Source organism: Puma concolor, chromosome D4 (assembly GCF_028749965.1).
Source record: "Puma concolor isolate L17-30 chromosome D4, mPumCon1.1.hap2, whole genome shotgun sequence".
Classification (NCBI taxonomy): Eukaryota; Metazoa; Chordata; class Mammalia; order Carnivora; family Felidae; genus Puma; species Puma concolor.
In genome coordinates, this window is record NC_141679.1 from 171,500 (window position 1) to 185,202 (window position 13,703).

General features: G+C 46.4%; 1 long non-coding RNA gene across 1 annotated transcript in view; it reads right to left on the bottom strand.

Annotated features, from left to right (window-relative positions):
* LOC147574629 (uncharacterized) overlaps positions 1-13,170 on the bottom strand; it is a 51,640-nt gene extending 38,470 nt beyond the window's left edge. The window contains exons 1-2 of the long non-coding RNA XR_015243354.1: positions 12,528-13,170; positions 24-141 (exon numbers count right to left, since the gene is read on the bottom strand). This is a non-coding gene — a long non-coding RNA (uncharacterized LOC147574629). The remainder of the gene's footprint in view (positions 1-23; positions 142-12,527) is intronic.
* Positions 13,171-13,703: the final 533 nt, after the last annotated feature.

Below are 13,703 nucleotides of genomic sequence, written 5' to 3' on the forward strand. Positions count from 1 at the left end.
CTGAAACAGGCAACAGAATTTACCTTGTCTTTCTCTGCATCCTTGGTAGAGACAAAACTGATATTTCCCATGGGAGCTGCATCATGTCTTAGGTCTCATAAAGGATGGAGGTGGATAGAGGTTGATTCTGACTTGCATAAACTGTGTGGAAGAAAAACAAACCATTCACAACATGTTTCATTATATTCAATTCATTCACACTCTCAGGTCCCTTACCAGGGACAGAGCATTTTTCATGTGCCTCGGGTGACCCTTGAGGACAAGAGGGAGATCTGATCCTGTCTCTTGAGGAAGGTTTACAGGGCCCTGGTTCAGGTGTTTTTATAACTAATCAAGCAGCTGTGAACAGCTCAGGTGTCAACTTCCTAGAAAGTATGTTAGGGGTGTGTTTCATCCCTCAGAGAGCCCAGCACATGGTCTCTGTACAAGCTACATACTAGGGAGTGTTATGTCTGTCAGCATGTATAAGGCCTCTTTCCTTCTCAGAGACACGTGTTGCCCAGCTCACTAGGTGGAAATGACTGCCCATTTCATGCATGTCGTGAGAAATTGAAGCACATTACACTGTCCTCACTCAGGCTGACCTGAAAGCCCTGTGGTGCCATCACTGCCTCTTCTCCAAACACATAACAAGTAAAAGACAAAACGTGTTTTTTTTTTTAATTTTTTTTCAACGTTTTTTATTTATTTTTGGGACAGAGAGAGACAGAGCATGAACGGGGGAGGGGCAGAGAGAGAGGGAGACACAGAATCGGAAACAGGCTCCAGGCTCCGAGCCATCAGCCCAGAGCCCGACGCGGGGCTCGAACTCACGGACCGCGAGATCATGACCTGGCTGAAGTCGGACGCTTAACCGACTGCGCCACCCAGGCGCCTCAAAACGTGTTTTATAAGTCAACTCATACTGATCATATCATCTTTCCACATGGTGGAGGAGGAAGGTGAGGTCCCAGAGGACCCCAGTTTGGAGAAGATGGGGGTGGTCCAAAGCCCATGGGTGGTGATAAATGTCAGCCCACGGGGTATGACATGGAGGGCACTTCTGGGAAAGGAGGAAATATCCTGGAAACCACGTGGACCTGCAGGACAGAAATTAAACTTTTGAGATGTGTTAGGGTAAAAAGTGAAAAATCCAACACCAACACCAACACTAACATACCTACACCCCAATGAAGCCGAATGGCACCTGTCTCCTTCCTCTCACCTGGTTTCAATAGGGCAGCATCAGTGCTTCTAAACTCCACCCTTCCCACTGGGTCCCACCTAGAATTTCTAAGAGTTGGAGGAGACAAATCAGTGCGTTGCTGGCAGCATGGTACTAGCTGTGTCTGCAAATGTAGTGAAGGAAGCAGCTAGTCTTAAAGGATCAGAGGGATAATTCCAGACTACTAAAGAAAGTCTGTTCCACACACACAGGTTTCTATGTCCAGGACTACTCTCCACCCAACCTTTCACCACCTCAACAGCTCCGTGTTGGCATAGTAAGAGCTGAAACGATGAGGAAGAATTTTGTTTCCGTATTATTCATTTACATCTTTAATCCATTTCAAGTTAATTCTTGGAGTGGTATAACATAAGGTGCTAAGCTTTATTCTCATGCACGTGAATATCCAATTTCCCCAGCCCCAGTTATTCAGGAGACTACCCTTCTCCACTGTGTATTCTTGACTCCCTTGTCAAATACTAGATGACTGTGCATGCAAGGGTTGAGTTTGGGCTCTCAATTTCCGTTCCATTGTCTTGTGTGTGTGCTTATGCCAGTGACATACCTGATTTCTTTGTGTTAGAATGCAGCTTGAAATCAAGAAGTGTGGTGCCTCCTATTTTGTCCTTTCTTGCATTGGCTACTTGGGGTCTTTTTGTGGTTCCAAATACATTTTAGGATATGTTTTTCTAATTGCATAAAAATTGCATTGGAGTCTTGATAAAAATTGCACTGAATCTCTAGATGGCTTTGGGTAGTATGGACATTGTATCTATATTAATTCCTCCGAAAGATGGACGTGGGATGGCTTTTCACTGACTTGTGTGTCCTCCTGTTTCTTTCATCCAAATTGAATTTCTTCCATTTCTGTACACGGGTGTTACAGTTTTTTGTAGAGAGATCTTTCACTTCCTTGGCTAAATTTATTCCTATACAGTTTATTGGTTTTGATGCTATTGTAAATGGATTGTTTTCTTTTCTTCTTAGATAATTTGGTTAGTGTATAGGAAAGCTACAGAATTTGATATGGTGACTTTCTAGTTTGGAACTTTAATGCATTTCTTGATTAGACATTAACAAGTTCTTTTACACTGAACTTTATTTCATTCTTTTACCTTATTAAAAAAAGTCATGTTATTTGGGAATAGCTGATACAGTATGTTACATTAGTTTCAGATGAACAACATAGTGATTGGACAAGTGTATACATTCTGATACGCTACCACAGGTGTAGCTACAATCTGTCACCATGCATCACTATTCCAGTACCATTCTCAATGTTCCCTATGCTATATCTTCTATCTGTAATTTATTATTCCATAACCAGAAGCCTGAATCACCCAATCCCCTTCACATATCTAGGGCATCCTTGTCTTGTTCCTGATCTTAGAGGAAAATCTTTCACAATTTCACTATTGAGTATGATGTTAGATATGTGCTTCACATACATGGCCTTTCTTATGTTGAGATATGTTCCCTCTACAGGGAATTTTTAAAGAGTTTTTTAGCACAAATAGATACTAAATTTTCTCAGAACTTTTTTTCTGTGTCTATTGATATCGTCACAGGATTTTTCTTTTTAATTTTTAAAATCTATGGAGCGCCTGGGTGGCTCAGTTGGTTGAGCGTCCGACTTTGATTCACGTCATGATCTCACAGTCTATGGGTTCGAACCCCGCATCAGGCTCTGTGCTGACAGCTCAGAGCCTGAAGCCTGCTTCGGATTCTGTGTCTCACTCTCTCTCTGTCCTTTCCCTGATCGTGCCCAATCTCTCTCTCTCTCTCTCTCTCTCTCTCTCTCTCTCTGTCAAAAATAAATAAACATTAAGAAAAAATTTAAAAATATATTTATTTTAGTTTAAATTGATTTATGTATTTCTTTAGTATTTATTTTTTCAAGTTTTTATTTAAATTCCAGTTGGTTAACAAACAGTGTAATGTTTGTTTCAGATATACAATGTAGTCATCCATCACTTACATACAACACCCAGTGTTCCTCACTACTAACTCCCTCCTTAGCCGATCACCCATTTAACCCATCCCCCTGCCCACCTCCCTTCTAGTAATCCTCCGTTTACTATTTATAGTTAAGAGTCTGGTTTCTGGTTGGTTTTTCTTTCATTCAATTATGTGAGGGGTCATATTTATTGATTTGCATTTCTGAAACATCCTTCCTTTACAGGGAAAAAAAAATCTACATCACGGTCAATGATCCTTTTCATGTGATCCTGAATTTGGTTTGCCTGTATGTCACTGGGAATTATTCATCTATATTCATCACAGGAATACTGGCCTATAGTTTTCTGTTCAGGTAGTATCCTTTTCTGGCTTCCTACCAGGGTAATTCCAGTCTTGTGAAATGAGTTTATGGTGTTCATTCCTTTTGAATCAGTGAGAGGACTGCTGTTATTTCTTCTACAAACGTTTGGTCACATTCACCAGTGAATCTACCTGGTCCTGGGCTTTTCTTCCCTGAGAGAATTTCGATTACTGATTCAATTTACTTACTTTGGTTATCTTCTTGTATTGAAGCAGTCTTCCTTTAATGGGTCTGTGCAAACCTTCTATTTCTTCCTGATACAGTCTTGGTATATTGTGTGTTTCTAAGAACCTATCCATTTCTTCTAGGTAGGCAGTTTGCTGGCATCTAATTTAGCCATGGTCGCCTCTTTGTCTCCTTTATGTTTCTTTGGTATCAGGTGTAATGTCTACACTTTTATTTATAATTATTTTGAGTTGGGTCCTCTCTCTGTCTTAGCATAGTCGGTGTATAATCTTGAAAATTTTGTTTCACTCTTCAGAAAACCCACTTTTGGTCTTCTTCATATTTTCTATTGATTTCATGGTCTCAGTTTCATTCGTTTCCACTCTCATATGGATTAATTTCTCCCTTTTGAGAACATTGGACATTGGTAGATTGTTGTTTTTTTCTAGTTCTTTTAAGTTAAAGGTAGATTGTTCATTTGAGTCCCAAATCTATCCCCCACGCATGCAAATCCAGTGACTCATCAGAGACACTTCATAGGTCTCTCCTGTCCTATTTCTCATTCTCAGAACTCTGAGAAATGGAACGAGAAAATTTATTTGAAGATACAATAGATGAAAACTTCCTTAATGCGGGGAATGAAACAGACCCAGAAGCAGGAGGCACAAAGAACCCCCAAAATATTCAACAGAAGCAGATCCACATCAAGTCATAGTAATTAAAACGCAAAATGTCGTGATAAAGAAAAAATTTAACAGCAGGAAAACAAAAGATGACAATTACCTACAAGAGAAACCCCATATGGTTATCACTGGATGTTTTTCAGAAGAAACTTTGAAACCGTAAGTGAGCAGCACGGCATGGTAAAGGTGCTGAATGGATAACATCTGCAGCCAAAGAGAGTCTATCCACAACATTATCATTCAGATGGAAGGAGAGATCAAGAGGTTCCGGAATAAATACTCAGCGAGTTCACAACCAACAAACCACCCCTGCAAGAAATGTTAAAGGGGACTCTTTAAGTGGAAAAGAAACACCTAAAGTGACAATATTAAAGTGCAAAACGCAAAAGCAATAAAAATGAGTATATCTGTAAAACATCAGCCAAAGTATTCACGATATGAAAGGTTTTGAAATATGACACTACATATCTACAACACGGGGAGGAGAGGAGTAAAGAACTGGTTCAAACTTAAACAACTATCAACTTAATATAGACTTCTATATGCACAAGTGGTTAGGTACAACCCTAATAATAACCACAAATCAAACACCACCAATACATATGTAGACTATAAAGACAAGCAATTTCAACTGTGGTACTAAAGAAACCCAGCAAACCATAAAAAAGAGAAAGAGAAGAAAGGATCAAAAATATTCAGAAACAACCATCATCAAGTAATAAAAGGACAAGTACATGTCTATCAATTACTTTGAAAGGAAACAGAATAAATGCTCAAATCAAAGGCACTGGGTGACAGATAGGGGCACCTGGATGGTTCAATCACTTGAGATTTTGACTCTTGATTTTGGCTCAGGCTATGATGCCAGGATCATTGGATTGAGCCCCAATTGGGCTCTGCACTGAGCATGGAACTTGCTTAAGATACATCCTCACTCTCATTCTCTCTCTTTCTCTCTATCTTCCCCCATTCCCCCCACCCTGTCCTCCCATCCCCGTGCTCTCTCTCCTCATAATAAAAGGCACTGGGTGACAGAATGAATGAAATATAGGACCTATCTAACCTCTACCTACAAGAGAGTAATTATAGAACTAAAGTAACAAAAGAAAACAGCAGTAGCCATACCTATATCAGACAAATAGATTTAAAAATAAAACTCTAACAAGAGAGAAAGAAGGACACTATAATGATAAAAGGTATAATCCAACGAAAGATACAACAATTGTGAACATATATGTGCTCAACCTGAGACATCCAATACACAAAACAGTCAAAACCTAAAGTAAAGAATTGATACTCATACAATCATAGTAGGGCACTTAAAAACCGCAAAGACATCAAGGGAGATATCATTCCATCAGAATATATACATTTGTATATTTTCTAATAACACCATGCACATGGGTTCCAGAATCAGTGAAGAAATACTCGACATGGAACGTGGAATATCAACATGTCATTTCCAAAGCGCGACTGCACCTGCACGAGATGATTTCTAAAGCCTACCCTAAAGGTGGCACATACATTTGTCTAGCCTTGGAACGCAGAGAATAATCCTGACGGGCACACACCCTTGTGTACTCCACTCAGGCCTTTGGGGAGACACCTACTCTGATCTGGGGTAAATGCCTGGAGCCTCCAGGGACCTAACCCTAAACATAATGGTAAACCTAACCAGAATCCTCACCCTACACCTAACCCTATATATCACACTAACTCTACAACAGATCCACATCGGAGCATGTGTCCTCATATCAGCCTTCCATGGAATTCAAAACACTGATGTCGCTTTGACCCTGGCAACTTCTGAAGACCAAACCATAAACCTATGACACCACGCGCCTGGGGTTGAGAAGCGGTGCAGGGTCACCCTGCATGGAACCTGGAACCTCACCATGTCGTTTTCCAGGCACGGCTGCAGCTGCCTGAGAGGATTCCTGAGGTCTACCCGACCAGAGGCCCATAGAGCTGTGTGGCCTTGAAAGCCAAACTCTGATCCTGAATGGCACCCTCCCTTGTGCCCTCACCTCAGCCCTCCGGGAAGACCACTGCACTGCTGTGGGTTCAGCGCTTGGAGCCTCCTGGGACCTAACCCTAACCCTGACCTACCCATAACTGGAACCCTCCACTGAACGCTAAGCTGCCTCTAACCCTAACCCTACACTTGGGCGGCACCTTCTCATGGGCCCTCACTTCAGCCCTCGAGGGAGATCACGAGACTGTAGTTGCTTTTGCCCTGGCGACGTCCCTGGACCGAACCCTAACCCTAGCTAAGGCTCTCTCCCCATGGGGATCCAATACCAAAGTCTGAAAACACCACGCGCTTGGGGTGCAAAATCGAGGCAGGGACACTCGGCATGAAACCTGGAAGCTCACCATGGGGTTTCCCAGGCCCAGCTGCAGCTGCCCGAGAGGATACCTGAAGCCTCCCCAACCAGAGGCCCATAGAGTTGTGTGGCCTTGGAAGCCAACATCTGATCCTGACCGGCACCCTCCCTTGTGCCCTCAAACCAGCCCTCAGGGAGAACACTACACGACTGTGGGTTCAGCGCATGAAGCCTCCTGGGACCTAACCGAAACCCTGACCCTACCCCTAACCTGAACCCTCCACTGAAAACTAAGCCGGCCTCAAACCCTAACCCTACCCTTGAGCTTCACCGTCACATGGGCCCTCACTTCAGCCCTTGAGGGAGATCACGAGATTGGAGTCGCTTCAGCCCTGGTGACGTCCCTGGACCGAACCCTAACCCTAGCTAAGGCTCTCTCCCCATGGGGACCCAATACCAAAGTCTGACAACACCACACGCTTGGGGTGCAGAATCAGGGCAGGATCACTTGGCATGGAACCTGGAAGCTCACCATGTCGTTTCCCAAGCCCTACTGCAGGTGACACAGAGGATGCCTAAGGCCTCCCTGACCAGGGGCTCATAGATTTGTGTGACCTTGGAAGCCAAAGACTGATCCTGACCGGCACCCTCCCTTGTGCCCTCTACTCAGTCTTTTGGGGAGACCACTGTACTGCTGTGGGTTCAGCGCCTGGAGCCGCCTGGGACCTACCCGAATCCTGACCCTACCCCTAACCGGAACCCTCCACCGAAACCTAAGCTGACTCGAACCTTAACCCTACACTTGAGCCACACCATCATACGGGCCCTACCTTCATCACTCGAGGGAGACCATGAGACTGGAGTCGCTTCGGCCCTGGCGACTTCCCTGGACCAAATCCTAAACCTACCTAAGGCTCTCTCCCCATGGGGACTTAATACCAAAGTCTGACAACACCACGTGCCAGGGGTGCAGAATCGGGGCAGGGTCACATGGCATGGAACCTAGAAGCTCACCATGTCGTTTCCCAGGCCGGGCTGCAGCACCCAGATGATTCCTGAGTCTTCCCCGACCAGGGCCCATTGACTTCTGAGGCCTAGGAAGCCAAAGACTGATCCTGCCCAACACCCTCCCTTGTGCCCTCAACTCAGCCCTTCAGGGAGACAAATTCACTGCTGTGGGTTCAGCGCCTGGAGCCTCCTGGGACCTAACCCTAACCCTAACCCTACCCCTATCCAGAACCTCCACTGTAACCTAAGCTAGCCTCAAAACCTAACCCTACACTTGAGCTGCACCGTCGCATGGGCCCTACTTAGCCCTGGAGGGAGATCACGACACTGGAGTCGCTTCGGTTTGGCGACGTCCCCGGACCGAACCCTAACTGTAGCTAAGGCTATCTCCCCATGGGATCCCAATACCAAAGTCTGACAACACGACGCGCCTGGGGTCCAGAAGCAGTGCAGGGTCACTCTGCATGGAACCTGGAAGCTCACCTTGTCGAATCCCAGGCCCAGCTGCAGCTGCCCAGGAGGATGCCTGTGGCCTCCCCAACCAGGGGCCCATAGAGTTGTGTGGCCTTGGAAGCCAACGTCTGATCCTGCCTGGCACCCTCCCTTGTGCCCTCTACTCAGTCTTTCGGGGAGACCACTGCACTGCTGTGGGTTCAGCGCCTGGAGACTCCTGGGACCTAACCCTAACACTAACCCTACCCCTAACCGCAACCCTCCACCGAAACCTAAGCCGGACTCGAACGCTAACCCTACACTTGAGCCGCACCGTCACATGGGCCCTCACTTCAGCCCTCGAGGGAGATCTCGAGACTGGAGTCGCTTCGGCCCTGGCGACGACCCTGGACAGAACCCTAACCCTAGCTAAGGCTCTCTCCCCATGGGGACCCAATACCAAAGTGTCAACACCACGAGCCAGGGTGCAGAAATGGGGCAGAGACACTTAGCATGGAACCTGGAAGCTCACCATGTGGTTTCCCAGGTCCGGCTAGGGCTGCCTGAGATGATTACTGAGGGCTCTCCAATGAGGGGCCCATAGAGGTTTGTGGCCTTGGAAGCCAAAGACTGATCCTGACCAGCAACCTCCCTTGTGCCCTCACCTCAGCGCTTCGAGGAGACCACTGTACTGCTGTGGGTTCAGCGCCTGCATCCTCCTGGGACCTAACCTTAAACCTAACCCTACCCCTAACTGGAACTCTCCACCGAAACCTAACCCAGCCTCGAATCCTAACCCTACACTTGAGCCGCACCATTGTTGGGCCCTCGCTTCATCCCTCGAGGGAGATCACGAGACTGGAGTCGCTTCGGCCCTGGCAACGTCTCTGGACCCAACCCTAACCCTAGCTAAGGCTCTCTCCCCATGGGGACCCAATACCAAAATCTATAACACCACGCACCTGGGGTGCAGAACTGGTGCAGGATCACTCGGCATGGAACCTGGAAGCTCACCATGTCATTTCCCAGGCCAGGATGCAACTGCCCGAGAGGATTCCTGAGGCCTCCCTGATCAGGGGCCCATAGAGGTTTGTGGCCTTGGAAGCCGATTACTAATCCTGACCGGCAACCACCCTTGTGCGCTCAACTGAGCCCTTCGGGGAGACCACTGCACTGCTTTGTGTTCAGCGCCTGGAGCCTCCTGGGACCGAAACCTAACCCTGACCCTACCCCTAACTGGAACACTCCACCGAAACCTAAGCTGCCTCGAACCCAAACCTACACTTGACCTGAGCCGTTGCATGGGCCCTCACTTCAGTCCTCGAGGGAGATCACAAGACCGGAGTCGCTTCTGCCCTGGCAACGTCCCTGCACCAATCCCTAACCCTAGCTAAGGCTCTCTCCCCATGGGGACCCAATACCAAAGTCTGACAACATGACGTGCCTGGGGTCGAGAAGCGGTGCAGGGTCACTCAGCATGGAACCTGGAAGCTCACCATGTGGTTTCCCAGGCCTGGCTGCAGCTACCCAAAAGGATTCCTGAGGCCTCCCTGACCAGGGGCCCATAGAGCTGTGTGCACTTGGAAGCCAAAGACTGATGCTGAACGGCACCATCCCTTGTGCCCTCAACTCAGCTCTTCAGGGAGACCACTGCACTGCTGTGGGTTCAGCGCATGGAGACTCCTGGGAACTTAACCCTAACCCTACCCCTAACCCAAACCCTCCACCTAAAGGTAAGCCGGCCTCGAACCCTAACCCTACACATGAGCCGAACCATCGCATGGGCCCTCACTTCAGCCCTCGAGGGAGATCTCAAGACTGGAGTGGCTTCCGCCCTGGCGACGTCCCTGGACTGAACCCTAACCCTAGCTAAAGCTCTCTCCCATGAGAACCCAATACCAAACTCGGACACACCATGCGCCAGGGGTCCAGATGAGATGCAGGGTCACTCAGCATGGAACCTGGAGGCTGACCATGTCGTTTCCCAGGCCCGGCTACAGCTGCCCAAGAGGATTCCTGAGTCCTCCTCGACCAAGGGCCATAGAGTTGTGTGGCCTTGGAAGCCAAAGACTGATCCTCATCGGCACCCTCCCTTGTGTCTTCAACTGAGCCCTTCGGGGAGACCACTGCACTGCTGTGGGTTCAGCGCGTGGAGCCTCCTGGGATCTAACCCTAACCCTAACCCTACTCCTAACTGGAACCCTCCACCAAAACCTAAGCCAGCCTCGAACCCTAACCCTACACTTGAAGCGCACCGTCGCATGAGCCCTCCCTTCAGCCCTCAAGGGAGATCAGGAGACTGGAGTCGCTTCGGCCCTGGCAACGTCCCCGGACTGAACCCTAACCCTAGCTAAGTCTCTCTCCGCATGGGGACCCAATACCAAAGTCTGACAACACCACGCACCTGGGGTGCAGAAGCAGTGCAGGGTCACTCAGCATGGAACCCGGAAGCTCACCATGTCCTTTCCCAGGCCCAGCCACAGCTGCGCCAGAGAATTCCTGAGACCTACCCGACCAGTGGTCCATAGAGTTCTGTGGCCTTGGAAGCCAAAGACCTATCCTGACTGGCACCCTCCCTTGTTCCCTCGACTGAGCCCTTCGGGGAGACCACTGCACTGCTGTGGGTTCAGCGCCTCGAGCCTCCTGGGACCTAACCCTACCCCTAACCAGGACCCTCAACCGAAACCTAAGCCTATCTCCAACCCTAACCCTACACTTGACCCTCACCATCGCATGGCCCTCACTTCAGCCCTCTAGGGAGATCATGAGACTGGAGTCGCTTCAGCCCTGGTGACATCCAGGGATCGAACCCTAACCCTAGTAAGGCTCTCTCCCCATGTGGACCCAATACCAAAGTCTGACAACACCACACGCCTGGGGTCCAGAAGCGGTTCAGGCTCCCTTGGCATGGAACCTGGAAGCACAATCAAGGCCATAGAGACATCTTTCTTGGACATGGTGTTATTCACACTGTACAATGACCTACTGGACACTTCTACAGTTCACGAGGGAACTCCTGCCACCTGCCTCAAAGACACCAGTTGAGAAGAATGCAAAATACACTGACGAAAAGAAAGTGATGTGAATTGCCCACCTTCAGAATATTGTCTCCTTGAAAAGGAATGCAGGGAAAGGTTAGGAAGGGAAAAGAGTGAAAGGAAGGAAAACTGAGTTCACAGGATGCAGTAATGCCGGCACCCCTGATCTCCTGCTAGACATAAACTCCCATCTTATTTGCAGCAGGATACCATCACAGTACACCTGAATTCTCCTCCCAATATTTCCTACCCAATGTCTAGAGTTTAACAATAAAATATATACATATGGCAGTCATGTCGCTACGATGGGACTGAAATGTAAAGGACAATGAAAATAAACCCTGAGATTTCCACAAAGTGAAGGAAGGTGCAGATCACAGAAATCAAGGCAGAAGGGAGAAACACAATTTTTAATGATTACTACAATAAAAGTGTTGGTGTTAAATGTCCTCAAAGAAAGAAAATTATCCCCACTTCCTGACACATTTGTTCTTACAACAGTGTTTGTAACAATTAATTCCTGAAAGTCTTACTCTCCTGTGAGCTTCTGTCTTTGTCCACACATTCCAACACAAACGTCTACATTTTTCTGCAGTGTGTCCCACTTGGCATCCTTTGACCCTTTCCCACACTTAAGTGCATCAAAGTTGTCCCCCAGTTCCCTTTTGCTGTCTGTCAAGCATAAAACAGTGTACCTGAGGGACGCCTTGGTGGCTCAATCGGTTGAGCATCCGACTTCAGCTCAGGTCATGATCTCATGGCTCGTGAGTTCGAACCCTGCATCGGGCTCAGTGCTGACAGCTCAGAGCCTGGAGCCTGCTTCGGATTCTGTATCTCCCTCTCTCTCTCTGCCCCTAACCCACTTGCATTCTGTCTCTCTCTCAAAAATAAATAAACCTTAAAAATTAACAAAAAAAACCCAACAGTGTACTTGAGTGTGTGCACCTGTTACTACGAGTGTGGCCATGAAGGGGGAGAGGAGAAAGGACAGGATTCCCAAGGCAGGAAGCCACTTTTTACCTTCCCAGACCAAACTCATTCTATCAAGTGCAGTTTTCTTCCCTCCAAGCAACACCTCTTCCAGGTTACATTTATGAGACGTCAAGACTCCCTGCATTAAACCCTTGATGCATGCACCAGTATCTCCTGACTTTAAGACAGATTTGAGAAAGATGGAGTGACTATAGAAGAACGTGAATGTACTTACCACTACTAAAATGTACACTTAAATATTTATGATGGGAAACTTTCTAATGCATGTATTTTACCAGTTAAAGAAGAGAAACTCAAAAGGAACATAATGATGTTCATTTCTGATTCATATAACATTTGATAGTAATTTTTTTTTACCTGATTCTTGTGGATCTTAACTTGAGCATTTTCTTTCTGCACAGCCTGTTTCTTCAGACTTCGATTTCACTTCGCTGGTATGAACTTCGTAAAGAGAGAGGTGAACCTGAACAAAACATTCTTTCTAGTGACTTCTTCCCAAGAAGAAGATCACTCAGTAGATAACATATAAATCAAATATTCTAAGACATGAGAGATTTGTTTTTCTTCAAAGCTAAAGTGTACAATGGAAATCCTGCAGGAAATAGAGGGAATTTACTTCTGAAACTTCTGAAGTGTTTACTAAAATAGCACCTTTCAAGTTCTTTGTAGATTTTTCCTTTCCCTGATTTGCAAGTAGGATAGAAACCAAACGTGTACAAAGAAGCACTGTCAATAGAACATACCCCACAGTTAGCCCCTGTATGATTAAAAACAGTCGATCCAGTTTGGGCCAAAGAGAAAAGACAGACACATAAAGAAATGAAGGATGAAGAGAACAGCGGAAGATGTAAATGTTTCACAGCAACTATCTTGGTTTCCAGTCAATGGAACTGTGACTGGATGACAATGAAAAAGCGAAGAAAGTGTAAAATATTTCAAGCCAAACAGCTCCAATGAATGACTTTTCTTTATGGAAGAGAAATATTGTCACCAGATTCTCTCAAAATTCTCTGCTCTGCATTAAGAGGAACAGAACCATTCGACATGGCAAGAAACCTCTAGTGCTCTCTCCCAGCAGCACTGAATGATATAAAAATTAATCCAGGGTTATGAAAACAAATGCTGCCTAACTCCTAAATAAAAGAGGTACTATAGTGTTACTGCTTGAAACAGTAGTGAACAGCATGGAGGGTTGAGGGGCTCAATTCACCCAATGACCAAAAGGGCGCAAACGTCAAATTATGATCACTCAGGAAGTCCCAATTCTTGACATTCTGATTTCTCTCAGATTGCAATGAAGCGTGTGCACTTGGAATGATTTTATTAAAAAATTCATTAGTGCACTCAAGTGTCTCACTGTTATTCTTCAACAAAACACATAGTCATCAGGAATACTTACTCATTACTTTTACTTCCATTTTTAAAGGACAAAGAAGGTATTTTAATATTGTTTATTTATTTTTTGAAAGAGAGAGTGAGCAGGGGAAGGGCAAAGAGAGACAGAGGGAGAGAATCCCAAGCAGGCCCCCACCA